This window comes from Corythoichthys intestinalis, chromosome 6 (genome assembly GCF_030265065.1).
Source record: "Corythoichthys intestinalis isolate RoL2023-P3 chromosome 6, ASM3026506v1, whole genome shotgun sequence".
NCBI classification, from domain to species: domain Eukaryota; kingdom Metazoa; phylum Chordata; class Actinopteri; order Syngnathiformes; family Syngnathidae; genus Corythoichthys; species Corythoichthys intestinalis.
The window spans coordinates 49,725,839-49,741,160 of record NC_080400.1 but is presented as its reverse complement, the minus strand read 5'-3'; the positions used below and the strand labels follow the sequence as shown (position 1 = coordinate 49,741,160).

Genomic DNA, 15,322 nt, shown 5'->3' with positions numbered 1-15,322 from the left:
AAATAAATTGAGTAAAGATTGAGGAAAAACTGGTTATGTACCCCAAATAACACTAAAGTGAATTAAAACAAAAACGTTTTTAAAATTTGACTCTATGATCGATGTGTATACATCTTTGGTCAATATTTACTCAAATTCAATCCTGATCCATGCATAAATAATGGGGAGTAGCGATTGTAATTCCTCAATTAATCAACCCTGAGACAAATTAATAATCCGACTCAGAGGATCGATGCGATCCTAGACCATACCTACCAAAATTTCATTCTGATCCGCCCAAGAATAACAAGAGTAGTAATTTTAGTTAGTGTCGAACCAAAGAAGAGGTTTAAGAAGTTGAACAAAAAGATCAAACGAGTTTTGAGACCTCTAGCACTACTGCTGCTAAAGGCTGTAACCCGAATAGTGTGCATGCCCTCTACTGGTTTACAGGCAACAATAATTCCACCATTAATTAACTAACCTAGTCAACAGAAAATCATACAGGTCCTTCTCAAAAAATTTGCATATTGTGATAAAGTTCATTATTTTCTGGAATGTACTGATAAACAGGGATAAACGGATTTTTGGTTTTTCTTGACTTTTTTGCCAAAATCATCAATATTAAAACAATAAAAGGCTTGAACTACTTCTGTGTAATGAATCTAAGATATATGAAAGTCTAATGTTTATCAGTACATTACAGAAAATATTGAACTTTATCACAATATGCAAATTTTTGAGAAGGACCTGGATATTGGGCTCTGTGGATCAATGCGTATACATCCCTAGAATACCTAACAAACTTCACCGTTTCGGAATCGGTCCACGAATCACGGAGAAATAGATAAAAAATCATAGGGAAGGGAACACACCAACAACAACGTGAGCAGCGACTTGACAGGCCTTCAGCCTGACTGAAAAATCTCAATACGTTTTTCAAGGGAGTGACGTCTTTAAGGCCGTTTGAACATTTAATTTGATAATTCGATAATGTACCGCTAGAGGGAGCTGGCGTGCCGCTGATGGTAATCGAATTGTTCCCCACTTAAAGAGAGACTCACATGCAGTACTAATATCCAAAACAGAAATTGATTAGCAAAATCATGAACAGGAATGTAAGGTAATGCAGACTCATGAAGGTGAGTTTTTCAGCTTTTTCAGTTATCCATTTTGCTTTGAAAAACTTGTAATCTGATGGAAATTGCAGAAACGCCGAATGTAAGAGGTGTGACTCATGAGGCCAATTTGGCCTGGCCAAGTAAGTGAAATAGCTAACGTTACCTTGTGTATACCATTGAAAATTTACCATGTATCATTTGTTTTTGTGTGAAGGTACAATACCACTAGAGCCCTAAAGTAGCTACACATCCTGAGTGCATGTTTAACAATCCAATTCAGTTCAATCCAGTCCATGCATCGCTAACACCTTGACAAAAAAAAAAAAAAAAAAAAAATTAATTAATTAATCCCTTGCTAAAAGCAGTAATGTGAAGTAATTTCATAACGTGCCAAATAGTGTCACAGTTAAAGTAATTAAACATTGTCCAACAAATAAAGCATGAAAAAATAATTTATATGTTGTATATTTGACAAAATAATCGCGTTTCTGAAGTTCGAACCTCAAAGGGGACGAACCCGTAAGTGATACGTCACACCGGGAACAGCGATGGCAGCTCCATACATACGGCCGCCATACAAAGCCCTTCAAACAATGATTCAAACAGCGATATAAGCGATAGATCGAGCGCAAGGGAGGAGATCCAAGTTTTTGAAGAGTTGGAGGAAGAAGAGGAGGTTGGAATTTTATGTTGGACCTAACATGTATTAGCCAGACGCTAATCAGGATGCAAACAATGTGCCTAGACTACCTGACATGGAATGGATACAAGACCCATCGAGATTACAAGATTAGTAAGATATAGGCTGTTATTATTTTCATGATTTGATGTTGCAGGCATTTGCACATATCTGATGACATTGTTAAAAAAAAAAAAAAAAAAAATCAGACTTCATGTTCATTTTGGCAGATCCGGCAGCTCTCGTGCATAAAAAATAATAATATAAAAACGTTGGGGGGAAAGAAGGAGATGAGTCGTTGATGGCTTTCTCCACTTTATTGTGGACGCAATATTGTGGCAACAATAAGAAAACAAAATAATATCGGACGGCCGCCACATTCGACCGCGAAGTTTTGCTTCTCGCTGATCTCCTCCTCGCCTCCTACTACTCCAGCGTCTCTTAAACGGCTCGTGCATAGTGTCTTGTTATGAGCTTTTTGTTTACAAATGTATCGAACACACGACGTGCTGACAACTTTGTTTCTTTATTAACACATGGAGCTAACCGTAAGAACACAGCTCGACACAGCTCTCGGCAGGAAGTGGCGTCTAATGCCGTGAGGAAATGTAGTTTTTCACACAAGCGAACAGATTACAAGGCACCACTTCAGTGTTGTCCCGAGACTACATTTCCCATGATTCACTGCGTGACCTGCGCGCTCGCTGATTTGCTGCCAGACATTAAAAGCAACACGCATGTTGTTGTCACCTGTTAGCGGCTCTTGTACATAAAACACAAACTAGAAGGCTATCAAGCGATCACCGTGAAAGAAACGCCGAACCGTACAAATGCAATGCAATGCTTGAAGCATGATGGTGGAAATACATAATACAAATACAAATAAATGTGCACAAACTCACCGGCGGTGTGTGTCTCTTCCTGCAACGTGACCGTGAATTACCGCGACGCCGACCTGCTTATATGCACATCCACACCCCTTTCCCGATTGACAGTGGATTAACCCTTTCGGACAAGATCGTAGATGACGCACAATTTAAACACGCTTAACCTAGCGAACGCAACAACAACTATGATCCGGGATTGCCACGAGTTAACTTTCGGCTAACGTCGCTAGCTTATACTGTTCATTCCACAACAGTTGGCAGCTCTGCTTTGACAAAGTCATCAGTCATCTATCCAAAAATCACACTTACTTTTTGGCAAATCCTTGATCATAAGCAGACCGGTTAAGGAAGCAGGCATCTTCGAAGTGTTTGCAGCAGAGAACACTACTCGATGATGGCGTGAAATTCATTTGCTTCGTGCAAACGAAAGATGTCCATTTACGTGCCTTGCTATCCTTTGGCCACTCATACAACTTTTCGTTTGAGTGAGAACAAAACATCGCCACACACTGCCGTGGCATCTTACCGAGAAGCAATGAAACAAACAATACTGTTCTATGGCGCACTTCCCTCACACTTCCCGGTGTGATGTAATTTCTGAAGATTTCCGAAGATTGCCGAAGAAAAGCATTTTCGTTGTCAAGGGCCTTGCTATGGGTTAAACAAATAATCTGGAAGGGTTGCATTAAAAAAAAAAAGAAAATATGCTTATAACTGTTTAGCCATTGATATTTTTCAAAAACATGGTTGGCCAACCTTACTTCACATTGCTGCTTTAAATGGATGATCACTTATTAAGTCAAAAGTTTATTTTTGTTCAATCCCTTTCTGTCTGCTTTTCACTGTTTACATAAGGTAAGGAGTCTGTTCTCAACCAGAATGTAAAACGATTTCACTTGAGGGGCAAAAAATGAGTGGTGGATGAATTTCTCACTTTTTTTTTTTTTTTTTACTCAAGTAAAAGTACAGATACAGGGGCAAAAAAATACTTGTGTAAATGTAAAATCATCTAAAAAAAATAATTTAAAAAAACTCAAGTAAATATACAAAAATACTTGCTTTAAAATGAACTTTGCAAGTAAAAAGTAAAAGTATTTTCTCATGATGCAAAAATGTGATATACTGTATATTTATATACATATTATACACACAGAGTTCAGAGCCAATATTCAAAGAACCCGAAAACTCATTGAATGCTCACTTTTATTGAAAACTGTGCAGAATAACAAAAACAACCAATAAAATTGACTGCACTGTAAACTAGACATGTGAAATGAAAACATCACAGTTTTAAAAACACAAAAATTTTCCGTCATACCGTCCCTAAGGTATTAGATTTTTTTAATGTTCCGAAAATGCAGGGAGAAATCCCTCGCCTCCAGTTTCAAGGCTCAACCCTCCCCCACCGTTTGTTGCTTAGTGTGAGTGAGTCAGCTGTGCTACACGATGGCTGGAGGAGGTGAAACTCCTGAACTTTTTCCCCCATCGAAGAAAACGAAATCACTGTAATGAGAATACTTCGGCTACAGAAAATTTACAGACAGCCGCGGCTTAGAGGAGTAGGACCAACCGACATGTAAAATATGTTTGCGAAGGGTGGCTGCCAAGGAGGCAATACCTCCAATATGATTTCACATTTATACAAAATTAAAGGTTAGTAAACACTATCATGAACGTTTCTCACCAGCTACGAGAGTTAACTCCATCGTGTTTAGTTTGTCTAGCGGTGGTGTGAGAAAGAGTGTGTGTATAATTTAAACAAGATATGAGTCATAGACATGTGCTTTTTATGGAAAATAATTCAATTATTTTTGTTCTGATGTTAATATTGTTGAGCTGTGGCTGTGGGTATAGGTAAGCGTAAACCTTTAAGCGTAAACCTTATAATTTTATGTTGAATATTTCAGTTATTTTTTTGTTATTCTGTATTTAAATTTTAACATTATACTTATGTTCCAATTTGCTAATTTGTTTTGAAAAATCCTGTTCAATGGAAAAAAGTTTTTTTTTAAAACCCAGATATCTCCAAGTAACACATTTTAGAGCTGTATACTGTGATACCGTGAAACCGTAATATTTTTGCTTAACGTTATCATACCGTCACAATCTCATATCGGCACATTCCTACTGTAAACAGAAGCTTAATAGGCTAAAAAACAAAACAAAACTCCAAAATCAAGCTTAATGGCGGAGTGCAAGCAACTATCAGGTGCATACTGCCACCTACTGTACAAGAGTGTGCAACACCCGTCTGAAGGCACACCCCACTCACTGTTGGTTTTTATTGGTCAACATCTTGTTCATCTTCCTAATCTTGCTTGTACTCGTGTTGCTACCTCTAGTGCTCAATTACGGTATAGTTGTATGTGGCCTATCGATTGCGGAGGCATGAAAACGACACTATCAATTCACAATGAGAAAAAACAAACAAACAGAAGTACTGTGTAACACAGGTAAGCCTGTCGCAATATGCAATAATTCCATTTATCGCGCGATATATAAAAATGAAGGCGGTAATTTTTTCCGCCGCGATTTATTGCCTCGCGTGCACGTGTGTGCGCGCGTGCGGCAGACGTGCTGTTAAAAGTTCGTTACCAACTGCGCAAAATGCATCTTCGTTCCAGGTCCAGCAAAAACTAGCGCCGGAGCCAATCGTTCCCATTATATCCTATTGTTCAACGTATACCGGCCGCGTCAGTGCTCCGGAGTGACTGTGGACCATCTATGGCGCGCCGGTGTTGTTGACGTGTGGGCGCTCCCGTCAGGAGTGACATTTCACGCGGGGCGGCTATTTTTCGGCACACCGACTTGGCTGCTACGAATAACCTCACTTTGACAACGAACAGCTGAATGAAATTAAGAGTGCTGTGCTTCAAACTCGTCCTGTTTATGAAAGCCGTCATATGCTGGTGTTGTCTAGTAATGAGCAGACGTGACTTCAGCGGCGCTTTCTAACTTTTTTAATGCGCGGTTGCGCGCACACACTAGATATCATGAAATGGCAAACTAGATGTGCTACGATCCATGCCATTGGCTACGTGAGCCCAGAGTGATTGTGGGACATGTAGTCCATATACTACATCGATGAATTCTAAACTGTCATTTGTCACATGAAGTTAAGAAGGCCAAATCAATCCATACCAGTGACTATAGATAATGTTGCAAATATTGTTAATTCAGTACGTGACACAGATGGATTCGGACCATAAATAGGATGTCTTGCTCATGTAGTAAACCTAGCTGCTAAGAGAGCTGTAGCAATCAACGGTGTGCCCTGCCTCACTTTACAAACAGTAAAGATTGTTCTCAGCACTTTTATACAATTTTTTTTCATATCAGTAAGAAGTAAGCACGTAAATATTATGCACTAAAATGCATGTTTATATGATGGCAATTTAATTTTTGCTCGTTAGCAAAAAAAAAAAAAAAAAAAAGAAACAAAAAATACAATTGTTTTTTTTTTTTTTACAGAGCATTAAATGTATTGAATCAGATCAAAAATTGTGTCCCCCGTATCAAAATTCGTACCGAACCATGACTTAACTGTATCGTTGCATCCCTACGGAACACCATTGCAGAGGCTATGACGGGAAATGTTTTCATTTTCCTAAATGCTTAAGTTATTAAGTGCAATTTTTTTTTTTTTTTTTAGCACATTTTATTTATTCTGTGTTTCTGTGCGGTATCAATATTATTGTTTTTTACTTAAGAGGCAGGGTCTATTGTTTTTAGTTGTGATTTCTTAAAAAGTATATTTGAATTTAAGAGTAAATATTTATCGTGTTTAAATGGGTCTACTTGATCTATTAATATATACTGTATTCGCACTGTGTTATTGTAAATTGGTAAAAAAAAATTGGGGGGGGCGCAATAATATCGCATATCGCAATAATTTATGAGAATAATTATCGCACACTAAAATTTGTTATCGCGACAGGCCTAAACACAGGTGACAATTTGAAAAGTAGTGGAGTAAAAAGTGGCGATACGTGCTGTAAAATGTATTGAAGTAAATGTAAAAAGTACCACTTCAAATTTGTACTCAAGTGGAGATACACAAAAATGGACTTTAGTACAGTAACCAAGTACTTTTTCTTCATTACCTTCCAGCACTGAAAAAAATAAAGGCAGTTTGAATAGAATAGAATAGAATAGAATAGAATAGAATAGAATAGAATAGAATAGAATAGAATAGAATAGAATAGCCCTGTATTGTCATTGCACGGTTGTACAATGAAATTGTGGAGCATCTCCCGTTACAGTGCAGGACAGGTAAAAAATCTGGAAAGTGGCTTGCAAGAATAAAGTATAAAATCTAAATAAATATAAAATATGTTTGACCCTGAAATATAAATATTAAGTTTCAAATATTTCAAAGCAAACATGCTTTTGTGTGAAACATACCCTTTCTTTATTGGAATGTGTCCTTTCCCATCTACGTATAAAAATCCAACATGTATTGTCGGAATAGCATTATGCAGGTTTATTCCAGACTAGACCGCATGCTCTTTTTATTTGACTGATTTAGGAAAATAAGGTTGAGCTCTTAAAGATATAAACCTTTGGGCTTTGTGGAAGGGCTGGAGAAGATTGGTAAAGGACTTGACTAACCTGTGACATGACAACCTTGTCACTTGACGTGACTCTGCTTCACTTGACACATTAAATGTGTGTGAAATTTTCGATTCTTAGATTATTCACGATTCGGCCGCTGAAGATTCGAGAATGATTCACAAACATCCATATTTCGATTATTTTAATATGCCAAGTTAAGCGGAACTAAAACACAGTCAGTGCGGTCTTCGGGACGCAATGAGGAACGGACCGAGAGTACCCACCACAACTCAGGCCGCTAGATGCAAAACAGCAACAACAACAACAACAAAAAAAGATTCAAAACAGCAACAAGCATGGCTGACATAACCAACCAAACTCTCTGTGAGCTCAGACCTGGCCCCATAAATTTAAAACCAGACGTGTGAAATTATTTTGGATTCTATGAGAAAATGTTCTCCTTGAAAAAAAGGGATTTCGACGAATGTTGAAAGCAAACCGAGGTACCTCATCCCTTCCCGACGCCATTTCACTGACACGGCAGTCCCGGCTCTCTACAAACAGACGAAAGTAGAAATTATGTCATCCATACCTGTCAAGCCGATGCCGTTGGCAGTCTTAGAAATAGTGATATATGCCCTTACAAATTGATGACTAATCTTACAACGTTTTGTATAGCGTGCAATATGAAACAAAAATAAAACATAATTTTTAAAATAATAGGAATTTATTGGTAATATTGTCGCATATAACCTACTGCAATCAAAGAACAATATCCCCAGCTAAATCATGATTAATAAAATTTAACAGTGACTTTTGTAATAATTGTATGTAGCACTTTTGGCAATTTCTATCATGTCTTTTGATGGCTGCACTTCATGGCACTTCAGCTCGCAATTCAGTTTGACTTGAAGGTAGTTCGTTAGTGTGTCCAATTATAAATTAAAAAGGTCAATTGTTAAAATGAACTTACCGATACAATCTTTGAGTCAGGGAACATTTCTTTTGCTAATTATGAGAAGTGATCAGCTATAGTCGCAGGAAAATTGTCTTCGGCAACAAATTGGCAGAATAAAATCTCCGCTTTCGTCACTTTTCATTTTGCAGACTGCATCTTTATGACCAGTGTTGTTAATCTTACTTTAAAAAAGTAATTAATTACAGTTACAAATTGCTTCTCCCAAAAAGTAATTGAGTTAGTAACTCAGTTACCTGAATGTAAGAGTAATTAGTTGGTAAAGTAACTGGTGTTACCTTTCATGTTTTTTAAAAAAAAAATTTTTTCAAAAAAACAAAAAAACATAGTAACCTTTGCTATGTTTGGAAGTCATTTAATGTTGTGAATCAACCGTTAAAGTTGTTAAAATTGCTCCCATTTTTGCATTAGTTCCCTTCTACTTTGGCCAAGTGAAAGTTTTAAAACGTTCATCATTTAAAGATAGATTCAAGTCAAGATTTTGCCAATTTAGGAGTATTTTAGATAAAAAGTTACTTAGGTTCGCTAGGAAGGTTCACTACAACAGAACCTTTCTGAGAAGTCTACTGCTTTAAGATGGTGGTTGTTTACTAACGCCGCGTCATTTCTCATCTAGTTCTATATGTATATAATACCTATTGTAGCATTAAGTGGGCGTAGATTGTAGGCTGTCGGCTACAGTCTGGAAATATTGGAGCCACCTAGCTCCAATATGTCCTAGCATCGTGTTTGCAACAGCGTCACAACAGTCTTCCCTCCTTCCCACTCCCGCGTCATTCAACCAACGTAGTAACACATAGTAACGCACATTGTCTCGTTGCCGAAACGGTGACAAAATCTGAACGGAGAGAAAAAAAGATATGCACGAAAAACGTACAGATTTTGATCGTACGACATACACATTTAAAAATAACTGCTCACTTGTACAAATTACGCGGAAACCGTACAACTTGACAGTTGACAGTTGTCACATTCGAATGTGATGACAGTATGGTCATCACTGTCGAATGTAGACAGAGTCGCCGTTGCGCGTGATGCGTGGACATCTGTAGCCCGAATTTTTGTTTACGGTAACAACCCAATTCATTATTGATGAGTGAGAGCTGAAAGCACACGTGCTTAAAAAAAGAGCAGTGAATAAGGTTGCTAATATGGTTGAGCTGCTAATTGGTGCTGTAAATGAATGGAACTTCGGAAAAACAGATGTTTTTGTTGTTACAGACACCTCAGCTATTATGGTTGTCGCTGCCCAACTGGGTAACTTTTGCCATCTGACATGCTACGCCCACACACTGAACCGTGATTTTTCATCAGCAGGAGTCAATGCACAGTGCAGCACACTCGGAATTTTTAGAATTGAATTTTCTCAGTAGCTAAACGCACTTGACCTGTCCTCCATATTGTTGAGGTTAGGATGCAAAAGGATTTGAGGTTTTCTTTTCTTTTTTTTCTTTTTTTTAAAAATATTTTTGTACCTCAAGGAAACCCATTAATGTTGTCATGTTCATGTTTACACAACTCAAAGCAGACAAGCACGTTTTTGAGCCATTTGTATTGAAGTAGTAGTACACCTTGTCTTTCATATACAGTGGGAAAAATAAGTATTTAGTCAATCACCTATTGTGCAAGTTCTCCTACTTGAAAAGATACTAGAGGCCTGTAATTGTCAACATGGGTAAACCTCAACCATGAGAGAGAATGTGGGAAAAAAACAGAAAATCACATCGTTTTATTTTTAAAGAATTTATTTCCAAATTAGAGTGGAAAATAAGTAATGGTCACCTACAAACAAGCAAGATTTCTGGCTGTCAAAGAGGTCTAACTTCTTCTAACGAGGTATAACGAGGCTCTACTCGTTACCTGTATTAACGGCACCTGTTTTAACTCATTATCGGTATAAAAGACCCCTGTCCACAATCTCAGTCAGTCAAACTCCACTATGGCCAAGACCAAAGAGCTGTCGAAGGACACCAGAGACAGAATTGTAGACCTGCACCAGGCTGGGAAGACTGAATCTGCAATAGGTAAAACGCTTGGTGTAAAGAAATCAACTGTGGGAGCAATTATTAGAAAATGGAAGACATACAAGAGCACTGATAATCTCCCTCGATTTGGGGCTCCATGCAAGATCTCATCCGGTGGTGTCAAAATGATAACAAGAACGGTGAGCAAAAATCCCAGAACCACACGGGGGGACCTAGTGAATGACCTACAGAGAGCTGGGACCACAGTAACAAAGGCTACTATCAGTAACACAATGCGCCGCCAGGGACTCAAATCCTGCACTGCCAGACGTGTCCCCCTGCTGAAGCCAGTACACGTCCAGGCCCGTCTGCGGTTCGCTAGAGATCATTTGGATGATCCAGAAGAGGACTGGGAGAATGTGTTATGGTCAGATGAAACCAAAATAGAACTTATTGGTAGAAACACAGGTTCTTGTGTTTGGAGGAGAAAGAGTACTGAATTGCAGCTGAAAAACACCATACCCACTGTGAAGCATGGGGGTGGAAACATCATGTTTTGGGGCTGTTTTTCTGCAAAGGGACCAGGACGACTGATCTATGGAAAGGAAAGAATGAATGGGGCCGTGTATCGAGAGATTTTGAGTGAAAATCTCCTTTCATCAGTAAGGGCATTGAAGATGAGACGTGGCTGGGTCTTTCAGCATGACAATGATCCCAAACACACAGCCAGGGCAACAAAGGAGTGGCTTTGTAAGAAGCATTTCAAGGTCCTGGGGTGGCCTAGCCAGTCTTCAGATCTCAACCCCATAGAAAATCTGTGGAGTGAGTTGAAAGTCTGTGTTGCCCAACGACAGCCCCAAAACATCACTGCTCTAGAAGAGATCTGCATGGAGGAATGGGCCAAAATACCAGCAACAGTGTGTGAAAAGCTTGTGAAGAGTTGCAGAAAACGTTTGGCCTCCGTTATTGCCAACAAAAGGTACATAACAAAGTATTGAGATGAACTTTTGGTATTGACCAAATACTTATTTTCCACCAGGATTTGCAAATAAATTCTTTTAAAATCAAACAATGTGATTTACTGTTTTTTTTTCCACATTCTGTCTCTCATGGTTGAGGTTTATCCATGTTGACAATTACAGGCATCTCTAATATTTTCAAGTGGGAGAACTTGAACAATTAGTGGTTGACTAAATACTTATTTGCCCCACTGTACGTATAACTGAGTTTACTTTTAGTTGGATAAAAATATATTTCTGCAAAATGCTACGAATTATTCTGTTGAAGATTGAATGTAGTTTAAACCTGCTTCTACAGAATGGGGACTTGAGTATTTTATTTAATGTTTTTTTATTTTATAGGGGGGGGGGGCAGTGGGGGGGGGGTGTGCATCAATAATGGATTTATAATCGTTTTCCCACCTCTACCTGACATCACCTTGGGATCCAACTTGATGTGCCCTCAACAGAAAAACTTGCTTGGCCAAGCCACTTACAATTGTTGGAAATAAATCAGGTAACCCAATTAAATACAACAAGCTTCCACAGATACAAGTGAAGTAATCACTCTGTTGACAAAATATTTTGCAAGGCATTTTATTGATAGCAGAAAATCAAGCAACCTAGTTCACGCTCTTAAAACCAGTATATGAGATCAAATTGACAAACGAATGTATTCAGTTTTAGGTTTCAGACTTTTTTCCAGATATATTTCTCCCTTAAGAGGTTTGGGAAATCCAATTATACTGAAATTCAATAGCTGATATTTGCACTGGCTGAAATAAAAAGTATAGTTTTATTATTTTCTAAAGTTATTTGTGTAGTAGGCCAACCAGTAATTTGTCTAACTATGCTTAAATGTCGGTATAAACGTGACTGCGCATAAAGAGACATCGCAGCGGGCAGCCTGCCAGCGAAGTCGTGTGCTGCACAGCAGGGGCACCCTCACCTCTTGGGTTGTGGGCTCCACCCTCCATTCTATAGAAACCTAATCGTTTTTCTTGCTAGCAGAGAGTTTCATACCAGCCGTGCTGTGTCTACCCGCTTAAACACACTAATAAAGCTTCGCGCATCGGGAGACATGCTTTTTCGCCCCTTGACTCGCCCACCTGGGCTGCCTAACCTGAACCGGCAGCACCTCCCCCCAAGCTCCGCCCCTGGCTTTGATAAACCCTTGTTACATTTGATACAAGCATTTCTGGACCTCATTGCAGTAAAAACAAAACAAAAAAACAAAAAAAACAAAAAACCAGCAACTTTGTTTATAATCTTATTGTGTTCAATTTATTGTGGTTATATTTGTTTTACCACGAGAACTGCATGTAATGCTTAATATTGAATTTAAGATACAAATTTCATTACACTGTATTTCTGAGGTCAGGCATTATATTGAACAGATTGAACAAAGTTCCTGTTTTTTATTTTATTTTATTTATTTTTTAATGTATTTTTATTTCTATTTTGTATCACAATTTTATTATCTTTATTATCACAATGTGCAAAATTGTATCATTTTTAATTACTTTTTAATTTGTGTATACAATTATATATTTCATATTGTGTTTCTTTTATCAGAATATGATAATTATTTTAATTTTGCAAACGAGAGCAACACAAGTTCGTTGTATTTTAATGTCACAATGACAAAAAAAGGCTATTCTTTTCATATTGGCAATATACCTTATTTGAGTTTTTAAATTTTAATAATTGTTTATGGGTGGTTAAAGATACTGTATGTAGCCAATAACAATGAACTGTGGGGGCTATTTACAGCTATAATATGATGAGGCGCATTTCAGTTTGCTGAAAAAAAACAAACCCAATTGTTTGTTTTTGATCTTATTCCCTATGTGAAGAAAAGGGCCCTCTGACTCTGCATTTATTCTTTCCCTAAAACGTTTTGAATGTTTGAAAAGTAAGCATCTACTGTATTGATGAACAATAATCTTTGGATTAACATTTAAGACAGGCATGAAAATGGGTCAGGGGTTAAAAAGGTGAGAAGGGTGTGGAGGAAATATGTTCCAGTACACTGTACACCCCAACAAAATATTGAGCTCTGTCGACCCACACTGTGTTTCAGCAGGGACGTGCAGAGACTGGTGGAGGGGCGGGTGCTCGTAGATCAAAAGGGGCACATGAACAAGTATTTAATACACCTTAAAACAACATAACTTCAATTTTAACCAGCTTTAGATAATAATTGGCTGCGACTGTGACATACTTTAATTGGGAGGGGGCAACAGTGAATAGAAATCAAAACTGTCATCAACACTTTCTGGCTGTGTATCTTTTTTCCAATGTAAAATCTGAATAAATGCATTGAACACGCAGAAAAATGGGGGGGAACGCTACTTCGCGGTTTTCACTTATTGCGGCGGGTTCTGGTCCCCATGAACCGTGAAAAACGAGGGATCCCTGTATTTCTGAAAAACTTTAAGAAGCAGGACTCATTCCCACCACTCGTCGGGCCGGTGTTGTGCCGACACCGGCCGTCAGCTCAAATCCAAGCCGAAAATAACGCGTCTCCGGCGGACGACGGGAGCGATGTGAGGCGCCCCCTCCATCCGAGAGCATGCCGCTTAATTTGACTCAACAGTGTGTTTCTTCGTTTATATTACCGCTAAATACACAAGCTTGACGCCAATTTAACGGGAGCTATTTTTTTTCATGGGAGATTTGGCTAGCTCTGGCAGTGTTCAACGCAAGCTGCAACGAATGGCAGTAACTTTTTTATATCGCAAAATGTGAAAACGATTGAAACCATTACTCACCAAATTCAATCTGCTGTCAAATACAGGCAAGTGTGTATGCTGCGCTCTGGTCTGCCCCGGTGTGGATAAGGCCTGCTTTTTGTTTTTGCAGCTTTGCAATGCAATGCAACCAAAGGCTCTCCGAGCACTCCATGTACAGTAAGGAGTGCGCGCGTTTGGAATAATGGAACGCAGCTTGGACCGATGATTGGTTCTCGTCAGCGAAGCATCTAGAAGGATTTGCTGACTGTGTTCTTAAGTGCTCAGTTTACGTACCAAGTTAATCACATGATGATAATAATAATAATAATTAAATAAAACCTCGCGACCCCCCCCCCTCCTCCCAAAAAGAATTTCTCCTCGGATATACGCAATTCACGTAGGTCGCCCTTTTTGACTTCAAAACGGCGAATTTCGCCGAAAGGTGAGAGATTTTCATGCCTGTTAAGAAAATCCACACCGATGCAGCACTTTTATAAATGACTACTTTTGCGACACGCAAAGAGAACACTATAACATTATATTTTGTCAGAGGATGGCAAGTACTTTGAAAAGTGGATAGATGGAAACATACGCGCTGGTCATCTGTTGAAAAGTTCACTGAATCAACCACTTCAAGCTCATTGCGCAAATCACAATCAAAAGCACTGAAAGTGTGCAGTAGTTGGTGATGGTGGGAGTGGTGGCTAGATTGACAAAAAGAAGAGATGCTTTTAATTCTCAAAAGTTGACGTATTTGGATAAAAGAAAATGTTGAACAAATACATATTCTAGTGAACGTGCATATGCCGACTGCCATTTGACATGTCTGCAGTACATTCAATTCAAAGTGGTCTTGCTTCAAGATTTTTCTCATTCCCGATTTACTCTGTCTAATTTCAGAGCTAAATATTGTTTCAACAGCAGCGTCCAATCAAAAAATCTAGTTTTCTTTCTTTTTTTACAGAAAGGAAGGATGCAGACAGGAGAGGAGAAGAACAAACAACTAAGATACATTGTTACACGCCTATGTTACCTAGGAACATAGTGGTGCCAACATGAGCTAATTATATTTACCCGTGGACACCAGGGCCTGATAACTGAGGTGAAAGAGGAGGTGAGTCAAAAGGAGACGTGATTAGGCAGGGTGAACCGTACACAATTCAGCAATGAGACGTGGAGAACCCAGTATTATGTAAATCACCTGTAAGCGTGGATATGTTGACATCCTATTCTATGCGAGCTTATGACTAATCCTGGCACGGACACTCTTTCTACCTGAGTGTGTCTAATTGCATTCAGTCATGCGTGAACCCACTCAGACGTGTGGTAATCCTACAGAAAAGTCGAAATGCTGCACGGGGACCGCCCCAGGCCCCCGGCAACGCCCCGGCCAATCAAGGGGGAGGAGCGAGCGTGGCCCACCCCTCCT

At 38.9% G+C, this 15,322-nt stretch overlaps 1 long non-coding RNA gene across 1 annotated transcript; it reads left to right on the top strand.

Annotated features, from left to right (window-relative positions):
- Window positions 1–809: 809 nt before the first annotated feature.
- Window positions 810–15,094, top strand: LOC130918048 (uncharacterized). Its single transcript, XR_009063553.1, has 3 exons — window positions 810–1,121; window positions 1,190–1,240; window positions 14,858–15,094. It is a non-coding gene; the product is annotated as an uncharacterized LOC130918048 (long non-coding RNA).
- The last annotated feature ends 228 nt before the right edge of the window (window positions 15,095–15,322 follow it).